The 11,801-nt window shown below is 39.6% G+C and overlaps 1 pseudogene across 1 annotated transcript; it reads left to right on the top strand.

The window, feature by feature from the left end:
* The first annotated feature begins 337 nt into the window (after window positions 1–337).
* On the top strand, window positions 338–1,672 carry LOC128563599 (SWI/SNF-related matrix-associated actin-dependent regulator of chromatin subfamily E member 1-like; annotated as a pseudogene). The gene has a single exon (XR_008373837.1). The product of XR_008373837.1 is annotated as an SWI/SNF-related matrix-associated actin-dependent regulator of chromatin subfamily E member 1-like (transcript).
* The last annotated feature ends 10,129 nt before the right edge of the window (window positions 1,673–11,801 follow it).

Below are 11,801 nucleotides of genomic sequence, written 5' to 3'. Positions count from 1 at the left end.
GAAAATATAACTCATACTAGGAGACAAATTCACAAAACTGACCAAGAACCGACAGAAGTATTAGAGTTAGTGAACAAGAACATTAAAACAGGTATAACTGCGTTCTACATATTCAAAAATTTAAATGGAGATATTAAAGATATTTTTTATAAAACTCAACCAGAACCGCTAGAGATGAAAACTACAAATGTTTGAGGTGAAAAATATATTGGATGAGATTAACATCATATTAAAGAGTGCAGGAGAAAAGATACATGAACTTGCAGACATAGCAATAGAAATTTTTCAAAATGAAACAGAAGAAAAAAATTATAAAAAAATGAAAAGAGCAGCGTGTGCCGGACAAAGGGAAGCGGAGCCGGAGCTGCGGGCGCTTTTCCTGCCCACGGTGTCTCAGATTCATTCTTAAGGAACTGAGAACTTAATCTTCCAAAATATCAAAAAGACCATCTTATGCCCCACCTCCCACCCCAGCTCCTGCAACACAAATGCCCAGCACACCAGGGTTTGTGGGATACAATCCATACAGTCATCTCGCCTACAACAACTACAGGCTGGGAGGGAACCCGGGCACCAACAGCCGGGTCACGGCATCCTCTGGTATTTCGATTCCAAAACCCCCAAAGCCACCAGATAAGCCGCTGATGCCCTACATGAGGTATAGCAGAAAGGTCTGGGACCAAGTAAAGGCTTCTTACCCTGACCTGAAGTTGTGGGAGATTGGCAAGATTATTGGTGGCATGTGGCGAGATCTTACTGATGAAGAGAAACAAGAATATTTAAACGAATACGAAGCAGAAAAGATAGAGTATAATGATCTATGAAGGCCTATCATAATTCCCCTGCGTACCTTGCTTACATAACTGCAAAAAGTCGTGCAGAAGCTGCTTTAGAGGAAGAAAGTCGACAGAGACAGTCTCGCATGGAGAAAGGAGAACCTTACATGAGCATTCAGGCTGCTGAAGATCCAGATGATTATGATGATGGCTTTTCAATGAAGCATACAGCCCCTGCCCGTTTCCAGAGAAACCACCGCCTCATCAGTGAAATCCTTAGTTAGAGTGTGGTGCCGGACGTTCGGTCAGTTGTCACAACAGCTAGGATGCAGGTCCTCAAACGACAGGTCCAGTCTTTAATGGTTCATCAGCGAAAACTAGAAGCTGAACTTCAAATAGAGGAACGACATCAAGAAAAGATGAGGAAATTTCTGGAAAGCACAGATTCATTTAACAATGAACTTAAAAGGTTGTGTGGTCTGAAGGTAGAAGTGGATATGGAGAAGATCGCCGCCGAGATTGCGCAGGCAGAGGAGCAGGCCGGCAAGAGGCAGGAGGAGAGGGAGAAGGAGGCCGCCGAGCAGGACAAGCGCAGCCAGAGCAGCGTCATCCCCGAGGAGGAGCAAGCGGTGAGCAAAGCTGAGGAAAAGAAAGATGATGAGAACATTCCAATGGAGACAGAGGAGACAAGCCTTGAAGAAACGACAGAGAGCCAGCAGAATGGTGAAGAAGGCACATCAACTCCTGATGACAAGGAGAGTGGGGTGGGGGTGGGGGGGGTCGACAGCATGGCAGAGGAAGGGACCAGAGACAGCAACATGGGCTCAGAGAGCAACAGTGCCACGGTGGAGGAGCCACCAACAGATCCCATACCAGAAGATGAGAAAAAGGAATAGATGCTGCCTCGTTTTATGTGTTCTAAATACTTTTTTTTTTTTTTTTTGTAGAGACAGAGTCTCACTTTATGGCCCTCGGTAGAGTGCCGTGGCCTCACACAGCTCACAGCAACCTCCAACTCCTGGGCTTAAGCGATTCTCTTGCCTTAGCCTCCCAAGTAGCTGGGACTACAGGCACCTGCCACAACGCCCGGCTGTTCTAAATACTTTTCTAAATGAAAAAATGTTTTTTGGTTTAAAAAAAAATGAAAAGAGCATTAGTAAATTGTAGCACAATTTCTACATGTAATCAGAATTTCAAAAAAATGGGGAAGGGGAAATTAAAAAATAATGATTAAAAAGTTTCCAAATGTATTTGAAAAAGCAAGCCTAGAAATTCAAGAAGGGAAATGAAACTTAAGTACAAGAAACACAAAAAAAACTATACTAAAGCACATCATAATCAAGTTTCTTAAAACCAGTGAAAATGAAAATTTAAAAGCATCCAGGTTAAAAAAAAAAAAAAAACACTTTGTGTGCAGAAAAATAAAGATAAAACAAATTTCTCCTTAAAAAAAGGTGAGAAGTTAAGGGGCTAAGATTTTTAAAGTACTGAAATAGAATGAATTGTCCAAAAAAGGGGTGAAGAATAAATAATCTTTTCAACACTTGAATATCCATAGGCAAAAATAAAAATGAGCTTTGAGATATACTTCATGCTTTACATAAAAATAAGCACAAAATGGATCATAGACCTAAATGTAAAACCTAAAAATACAAAATTTGGAGAATAAAGTATAAGAGAAAATCTTTAGGACTTTGCATCAGGCAAAGATTTGTTACACCAAAAATATGATTCATATGTGCATAAAAGAAAAATTTATATAATGAACTCCTTCAAAGTTTTTAAGTTCTCATCTTAAAAAGGTAGTGTTAAGAGAATAAAAATAGAAGCTACAGATTGAAGAAAAATATCTGGAAATTACAAATCCAATAAAGGTCTTATATTTGAAATACATCTAAAAAAATAAAACCTTGAACTCACTAAGACAAACAATTTATAAAAGATTTTAACAGATACTTTGCCGAAGAAGATATGCAGATGGAAAATAAATATATCAAAAAATTGTCAGTATCCCTAGTTACTAGGAAAATGGAAGTTAAAACCATGAGATGCCTCTACATACATATTATAATATGTATTATTATACAAATTAAAAAGACTGAGTGTACCAGGTGTTGGTTAGGATCGAAGGAAATGGAAATCTCATATACTGATGGTGGAAATTTAAAATGGCACCATCACTTTGGAAAAAAAAAATTGGCAATTTCTTCCATATTTAAACATATATCTCCCATGTGATTCAGCCATTTCATACTTAGGTGTTTTTCCAAGATATATGAAAACAAAGACTTGCTCATGGATGTCCATAGCAGCTTAATTTTAATGGCCCCAAACCGAAAACAAACCAAATAACCAAGATCAGGTGAATGGATAAACAAATGTGGCATTCCATTCCTTACGATGGAATACTACTACTCATCAATTTTTAAAAAAATGAATTCTAGATGCACATAACAACATAAACAAATCTCACAATAACTGTCCTGTATGAAAGAAGCCAGACAAAAAGGCTGCATATTGTATGATCTCATTAACATAAAACTCTAGAAAATGCAAACTTCTGTAGTGACAGTAAGCAGCAGATCAGCAGTGACCTGGAGGTGAAGAAGTGGCCAGGAGGAGTGGGAGATAAAGAAGGGTCACAAAGGGGAAGGAGGAAATTTTGAAATATTGAACCACAAAATCTTAAATGTGGCTATGCTTTCATAAGAATGATTCATTTGCAAAACTTTTCAAACTATATACACTTTAAATATGGGCAATTTGTTGTATGGCAATCACACCTCTATACGCTGTTTTGGGGTTTTGTTGTTGTTGTTCTTGTTGTTTTTTTAAAGAATGAATTAGAGAAGGTATCCAATAGAAGAAGTGGGGAACCAGCTAAGAGGTTATTGCAATGATCCAGAAACCGTCTGGGCCCAAGGGCCTGAAATAAAGAGTGGTGGCAGGGATGAGGGAGAGGACTTTAAAGTCATTTTGGAATAAACTATTTGGATATGCTCAATAGAAAATCCAGAAAGACTCCTGGAACCATGCCTTGAGAAACTAAATAACCATTAACCAGAATGCAAAATACAGAATCCCCATTCTACACTGGGTAAGGTGAGGGCTGGAATATAATGAGTTCTATTTTGGATGCTACTTCTCTGGATTTAATATCACTGAGTTATTTTTAGCCATACCCTCATACAGCTCTTTGCTTTAATTAGTTTCCACATTAGTTTTGAATGAACTGTTATGCATTTTACCATGATCCTTCCCTCCACCTGCATCTCTCTTCTCAATCTCAGAAAGACAGAAGATAAAAGATATGTATTGTATTCAAGGTTCAGACCCTCAGATAATATTTCTTAAATTTCATTACATCTTTACCTCTATTTATTAATTCATTTTTTGTCTTTATTGATCATTTACTATGTACCAAGCACTTACAAAATGAGGAAAAATAGACCTGTTCCTTATTCTCATCAATTATGGAATATGGTAGAAAAAAAGAGATAGCAAAATCTAGAGCAATGGATGTTATGATAGAGGAATTACATAGCGTGTTTTCTGGATACATAACAGAGTTATGTAACATGCAGAAATTTTGAAAAAAGGATATTTAACTGTAGTCCCAAATGGTGAGCAGGAGTTAGCTCAGCTAAGAGAGTAATGAAGATACTTTAATAGCAGGAATCATGTACAAAGGCCTTGGACACAAAAGAGAATCTTGAAGAATTGACAATGATTTGGTAGAGACTGGGCACAGAATGCAAAAGAGGAAGTATGTTGAAAGACATGACTCTAGAAAGAAGTCAGATACCAGACTTTGATTAAATACTTTGAAATTCTTGGATGTAAGAATGTCCAATGTTTCAATAAATATGTATGAAATAATACATATTTATTTCATTGATTAGTTAACTATTTCCAATTTCTTTTTTTTTTTTTTTTTGTAGAGACAGAGTCTCACTCCATGGCCCTTGGTAGAGTGCCGTGGCCTCACACGGCTCACAGCAACCTCCAACTCCTGGGCTTAAGCGATTCTCTTGCCTCAGCCTCCAGAGCAGCTGGGACTACAGGTGCCCGCCACAACGCCCAGCTATTTTTTTTTTTGGTTGCAGTTTGGCCGGGGCCGGGTTTGAAGCCGCCACCCTCGGTATATGGGGCCGGCGCCTTACCGACTGAGCCACAGGCGCCGCCCACTATTTCCAATTTCTACTACCTTTTTAAAGTCTAATTTTTTAATCCACTTCCTGTATTGATGAGGGTTTTCCACCAGACATGCCTCTTTAGTATTTTTAAATGTTACAAAAATCTACTGGGGACAAAAGCACAATTATGAATCCATAAATATTAATGTATAACGGCTTTGTTCTAGTCAGATATGAAGTCAGATTAATATCAAGATGTGAGAAATTGTCCTCCTGTTGTTATGTTAGCCACTCTATATATAACAAACAGTTTAGCTGAGAGTGCAGACAAGGAAGATAGAGAATAGTAAACAACTGAAATTTACTCTACAGACAAAAGTATTACCCCTTAGCTAGAGGCCAAGAATGAACAACCTGGCAAGATCTATACCTGGGCGATGCTGTTGATAGATAGTACCCCAGCAAGAAAATGCTAAAAGGAGAAAAGCAAATTTCTCTAAAACAGAGAATAACACAAGCAAAGGCACACTCAAAATATGTAGGTGGGGTTTTTGTGACTGAAGAGTTTGGATAGTACAGGCATAGCATTGCAAATGAGGCCAAAAATATAGGCCTTTGGATTGTAGGCTCAGGGATTTAAATTCATGCAAATGGGTACCCACTGAAATTTTTGAAGAGAATTAACCAATTTCCTCAAGTTTAAAGTACAATTGGTTTAAGATACATGATTATCATATATCAACTTACCAATTATAGAACACTAACTACAAGATGCATCGCATTGTAGAGATATTAAAATGTAAAAAAATAAAATGAGTAAAACAAAGTTTAGAATTGATAAAAATTGGCAGCAATGGCTGAAGCCTGCTAACTTTAGATATCTACCATAAAAAACTTCATAAAATCTGCCTCCCATTTTTACATCTTTCTATAAACCAGACTATTGTATATCTTCGAAAAAGTGAAAATATACTTAATTTACATTAATTACATTGTAATATTTGTAATGGTACTTACTAGTTTTTGCAATTCAGGAGATAACAAATTTAAGGGAGACAAGGACTTCAGAACTATCTCAAGCACACCGGTTAATCACTAAGAAAATCATTTTCTCTCAAGGCCACTGCCTATACTCCTTATCAGAAATCTACTTTGTAAATGTGTACTGGTTACCACAAAGCTATTAGAGAAAGCCCAGTTGCAAAGTTATGAAGTTAAAGTGGTGGGAGAGTTCATAGAGGTTGTAAATTCAAAACACTCCCAGTGCATGTATGCCCCCCTGACCCTCCTCACAACCAGTCATCCAGCTTCCACTTTCACATTCTTCCTTGCTAAGCTGTAAGCCCATGAGAGCTGAGATTCTTGTGTACCACTGTGGTGTGGTCTGAATAATACACTGTAGCCAATAAATCTTTTTGAGTCAGTCAGTGAGTATTCTTGTAAGGAAATGCACCACTCACACAGTGGTACCCAGCTTTGTAGAAGATCTTGAATCTGATAAGTTTGTTTGAAGGGCAGTAAAAGCCACCTCTGATGCCTCTGATAATGTCTGCCCCCTCTTCTTATGCAAGCCTTGCAAATATGTGTAGGCAGCTTCTCCAAACTAAACTTGTCTATTTCAGTCCATAGTTTACCACATATCCTTGTTTCTAAGACTTTCTACTGTCCCCTATATGGGCTACATTTGATCAGTTCTTTTTCAAAACCTTGTGGCACCCGGAATGAAATATGTGTATGGTTATTTCCCATGTTACCCAGCCAGTCCAGAGGACAGAGTTATTTTACTAAATCTATGCAAATTTTTCAAACCTTGAGAAAGTTACATCAAATGGTATGATAACACTGATAAGGGACCTTTCAGAAAACACCCAAAACCATGAACTCCTCCCACAGGGCTTAATTCATCCATTAGGGATACCTCAGTAAGGGACTAGACTGCTAGGAGAAAGAGATTCATTATATTCCCCATACAATTAAATTCATAGTAAAATATTTTGAGGAGTTTCTTTTTTGAATGAAGGGTAAGTAAGCATTCATTAAACCTGGGAAGTTCTAAGTCTTCTAATTTGCATAGTGAATTGAAACTGCAGTAGCCTGAATATGAATGGAGATGTGGTAATTCAGTAACATGAAATGGGAAGTGTAGTTTCATTACCCAACATATTTTTTTGCACAAAAATTGCTTCTACTTTTATGACAATATTGGATTACGAACCCACTCACCTTAATGTTGAGTAATAAGGCTTATAAAGCATGTCATAAAATTGCTGTGTTTGCAATGCTGTTTTTAGAAACTACAATCTTATGGAAAAATCTTCCCATGATTAAAAGAATTTGTAGTTCTCCCAGAATCATAGAAATTAAAAGAGCCCCCAAAACTTAGGAAATGAAGTCCTTCCTACCTTAGTTAATGAACTAAATGATTTCAGGGCAAGAAGGAGAAGTATTTCTCAAGTTGCTTCAAACCTATAAATCTGGAGCATACAGCTCTTTAATGGTACCATAAAGAAGAATTTAATCTAGAAATAGGCCAAAATGTAAGTATGAAAAAAGATATTTATTTGCGGTGAAAATCTGGGATCCATAACAGCTTCAAGGAAAAACACTTTTTATGAAATTATATTTCTGTTATTTAGAGAAAAAAAATTTAAGAAATAAAAATTTTACCTTAGAAAAACAAAGAGTAAATTTTAAGAATTAATGGCAAATGAAAATTAAAGGAAAAATAGCAACCTAATTTTTTACCCATTAGATTAGTGTAAAATTTAAAAGACAAGAAACATCCTCAGCTAAAGAGGATAAGAAATCTTCAGAGTTTGCACATTTAAGTATATATTGCTACAAATTGAAAGAAATGATCTGCAAATGTGTGTGAAAATCTAAAATGTGAATAGTTTTGCACTAGCAATACTACTTTCGGGACACTATCCTGTTGTAACTGGAAACACATACATGTATAAGATAAATGTATAATGGTGTTTATTCCAGCAATGTTTATCACAATGAAATACTACAAATAAACCAAATGCCTATAGTCATGGTTAATCTATAAAATAAAATATTATTCATCTAAGAATGTATGAATCAGATGTTGCTGTTAAGACTGGAGGGATGTCCCTGAGTTAATATTGATTACCTCATGGTAGTGACAGCAGTAAGACATTGTTTGAAAGGAGGCTTCGGAGCACCTTGATCTACATTAGTTCACTCAAAAACCACTCCACATAGGACAAGATGGCTGACTGAAGCCAGCTTTCCACAGAGGCTCCCATCCAGAAGGAGAGTTAAAGGATAAAAATCAGCAAGTAACCTGGTAGATTTGAGCTGCACTAAGAGAGAAGGTTGTAGAATGCACGTCAACCCCGCTGAGGCGAGCTGCGAACACAAGGATACAAACAAAAGGTACAAAATCCATCACCAAGCAGATGGGAGTCCCCTCCCCCATGGGAACGGCTCAGAGTGCCCCACAAATAACCGGTCAGAGTTCAAAGGTCCTCCCACTACACTCCACGGGAGAGACCCCTAAAAACTGGACCTACCTCCCCTACCAGGGTGCCACGGCGTCCTCCTGCCAGGCATAAAACTGTATAAACTGTATATAGTCTCTACCTGGAATTCTGAGCTCCCAGTGCTCCCCTTCACTCACACTGGGGTCTGGAGGCCAGTCCTGGTCAGTCGGCGGAGACGGGACTGCACTGGAGTGGCAGTTCCCTGAGGCAAAGTGCGACAGCCATCTTTTGGTGACAATACGGCCAGGCATAAAACTGTGTGAAGTTCTGTGTGTTCTCTGCCCGCAACCTCAGGCTCCCAATGCTCCCCGCGCTCCCCTCTGCTCTGGCTCCAAGGTCTGGAGGCCTGTCCCCCCGGGGTCCGGACTCTTGGGCGATTGTTCGAGGGGTGTAGACAGTGCTGGGCTGCAGCCTGTCGGTGCAGACTCTGGGGTACGGGAGTGGAGAGAGGACGGTTGGCCGGAGGGGAGCTACACCGGAGGGGAGCTACACCGGAACAGCCGTTGCCTGAGCCATAAAGCAGCGGCCCTCTTTTGCTAGCAATATGGCTCACTACCGAATATTCTGAAGCCACACCCCCTGTCTCCCTGGGCAACCAGAGACTCTGAGTTTGCCTGAGGCAACTCCAGCTTGCAAACCAGGGAAACTCCCAGGGTGGGGCTGACCCAGAGGTCCGCTTTACTAAACCTAAGATGCACCTGGCCCTCAGGGGATCGTCAGCCTACAGACAATACAGGAGCGAAGACAAGCTGATTTGGAACTCAATTCAGCTTCTTTTCTGCAGGGGAACCGCAGAGTTGTTCTGTTCTGTTCTGTCAGTAACATTAATCAGGGGTGAGACTGGACCTGAGTGAAAACCCCTCAATCTTCATCAAGTGCCCGAGGTTGTCAGGCCTCACCTCCTCCTGCTGGAGAGAGGCAGAGTGCAGCGGCCTGGAAGACTTCCTTGTGATTCAGGCAGGTACAAACTCTTGGAGTACCGATTCACTACAGGCAACTGGGTCAGCCAACTGCAGGGGTATCAGTGACTGGATGTGACATGGTGCAAGGTGGGGAAGGAGGCAGCAACCTTCCCAGACTGATTTATTGGTTGGGTGGCTTCTCCTGACTCCACGCAGCACTGGAGCAAGCCACACCAGAGTAGTCACCAGACCCCTGTGATCCAGTTCCCAGAGACCTCTTAAACTCTCTCACCCAAGACAGGTGCAGACTGAGACAATTGATTTGGACCTTTTGAACTGAACCAATCGCCTGAGGACAAATCAGGTGGTGCCCTGGGTGCACGGTGAAGGTTTCATTTTTCTTCTCCAATTGTTTGCCCGTGGGGGGCAGGGTGACTTAATTGCTGATATTTCTCCACAGCTGAGACTTCAATCCAAAGTATCTGTTTCACTAGGGTGGAACAGAAACCAGATGAAAACAAGACAGAAACACTTAGCCCCACCAGACCAGACACGGCCCCAGTTTCTCAGGCCACAACACTATACAGGCCCTCGACAAAGCTCCAGGGGAAAAAATCAGAGGGAGTAAAACAACCATGGGGCGGAATCAGAGGAAAAACTCTGGTAACATGAATAACCAGAATAGATCAACCCCCCCAAGGAAAGATATGGCAGATGCAATTGAAGATCCCATTCATAAACAACTGGCTGAGATGTCAGAAATCGAATTCAGAATTTGGATTGAAGACAAGATTAACAAAGTGGAATTAGGAATTCGAGGAGAAATTCAAAAACTATCTCAAGAATTTAACGAATTTAAAGAAAAAACCACCAAAGACTTAGACACACTGAAGCAAGAGTTTGCAGCCCTCAAAGATATGAAAAATACAGTAGAATCCCTCAGCAACAGAATGGAGCAAGCAGAAGAAAGGATTTCAGACATCGAAGATAAAACCTTTGAATGCTCCCAAACTCTCAAAGAGGAAGAGAAATGGAGAGCAAAAATGGATCACTCGCTCTGAGAACTCTAGGATAATTCGAAGAAGGTGAATATCGAATCATAGGGGTTCCAGAAACAGATGAAGTGGCCTCGCTGGGCACAGAGGCCCTTCTGCATGAAATTATGAAAGAGAATTTTCCAGACATGCCTAGAGATTCTGAAATTCAGATAGCAGACAGCTTCAGAACCCCAGCACGACTCAACCCCAATAAGACATCCCCCAGGCATATCATAATTAACTAAAGTTAATATGAAGGAAAAAATCCTCAAAGCTGCCAGGAGAAAGAAAACCATTACCTTCAAAGGGAAGAATATTAGAATGACTGCAGATCTCTCTGCTGAAACTTTTCAAGCCAGAAGAGGGTGGTCACCGACTTTTAATCTCCTAAAGCAAAATAACTTTCAACCCCGGATCTTGTATCCAGCTAAACTGAGTTTCATTTATGATGGAGAAATTAAATACTTTAATGACATTCAGATGTTGAAGAAATTTGCCATAACAAAACCAGCTCTTCAGGATATTCTCAGACCTATCCTCCATAATGACCAACCCAATCCTATACCACAAAATTAAACTCACTCAGAAACTTAGGATCAAACTCCAATTTCCACACTGGTGAAAGGATTAAAAATGCCCACTGGACTTTTGAAAAACTCGATACCCAAAACTTCACCACACTTATCAATATTCTCCATTAATGTGAATGGCTTAAACTGTCCTCTAAAGAGGCATAGGTTAGCTGATTGGATACAAAAACTCAGGCCAGATATTTGTTGCATACAAGAGTCACATCTTAACTTAAAAAACAAATACAGACTCAGGGTGAAAGGATGGTCGTCTATATTTCAGGCAAATGGTAATCAGAAAAAAGCAGGTGTTGCAATTTTATTTGCAGATACAATAGGCTTTAAACCAACAAAAGTAAGGAAGGACAAGAATGGTCACTACATATTTGTTCAGGGTAATACTCAATATGATGAGATCTCAATTATTAATATCTATGCACCCAACCAGAATGCACCTCAATTTATAAGAGAAACTCTAACAGACATGAGCAACTTGATTTCCTCCAGCTCCATTATCGTCGGAGATTTCAACACTCCTCTGGCAGTGTTGGATCGATCCTCCAACAAGAAGCTGAGAAAAGAAATCTTAGATTTAAACTTAACCATCCAACATTTGGATTTAGCAGACATCTACAGAACATTTCATCCCAACAAAACTGAATACACATACTTCTCATCAGCCCATGGAACTTACTCCAAAATCGATCACATCTTAGGTCACAAGTCTAACCTTAGTAAATTTAAAGGAATGGAAATTATTCCATGCATCTTCTCAGACCACCATGGAATAAAACTTGAGCTGAGTAACAACAGGAATCTGCATACTCATACAAAAACATGGAAGTTAAATAACCTTATGCTGAATGATAGCT

The sequence above is a fragment of the Nycticebus coucang genome, chromosome 13 (genome assembly GCF_027406575.1).
Source record: "Nycticebus coucang isolate mNycCou1 chromosome 13, mNycCou1.pri, whole genome shotgun sequence".
Taxonomy (NCBI): Eukaryota; Metazoa; Chordata; class Mammalia; order Primates; family Lorisidae; genus Nycticebus; species Nycticebus coucang.
The sequence above is the reverse complement of the archived record's forward strand: the minus strand, read 5'-3'. Positions and strand labels throughout refer to the sequence as shown.